The sequence below is a fragment of the Camelus ferus genome, chromosome 15 (genome assembly GCF_009834535.1).
Source record: "Camelus ferus isolate YT-003-E chromosome 15, BCGSAC_Cfer_1.0, whole genome shotgun sequence".
Classification (NCBI taxonomy): domain Eukaryota; kingdom Metazoa; phylum Chordata; class Mammalia; order Artiodactyla; family Camelidae; genus Camelus; species Camelus ferus.
In genome coordinates, this window is record NC_045710.1 from 55264453 (window position 1) to 55265150 (window position 698).

A 698-nucleotide genomic window follows, 5' to 3' on the forward strand; every position below is an offset into this window, starting at 1 on the left:
AGTGTGCAGTTTAGTTGGCATTGATTATATCTACTGTGTTGTACGTCCATCACCACTACCCATTCCAGAGCTTTTGCATCATCCTGAACAGAAATTCTATGTGCATTGAACAGTGACTTCCCATTTCTCCCGCTTTGCAGCCTCTGGTGACCTTTAGTCTACTTTCTGCAACTGGTTCATCATTTTGCAGGATTCACCTCCTATGAGTCTTGAGAGAAGAAAGTAGTTTCTTCCTCCTTTGTTCAAGGATAACATAAAAAAAAAAATAGAACAAAAGGGAGATACAGTTTAGCCCATAAAGCAGTATCTTTAATCCCTGAATTACAGAATTACTGTGGCAAATCTGTGACTTAAGCAGAGAAAACTGGACATGATATAATCATTTTGTGCTAATTACTGGAAGTTGCTGTTATGAAGTGAAAAGAGTTTAATGCTATACCAAGTGGCCTCAGCTTGTGCTTTGTGAATTGACCTTATGTCTCTTTTATAATGTTTGGTCTCCTTTCCTAATTCTGTGCTTCACGTCTGCTTTGCACTGATAAAGCAGACAGTTAACTTTGTTACTGTGTGGTGTAAAATAAGATTGATAAACTCTGAATGAGGGATTCAGTCCCTCCCATAAGGAGACTAATCCCATAAATAGACTGCATTGACTTCTTTCTTTTTTTTATTGAGTTATAGTCTGTTTACAATGTTGT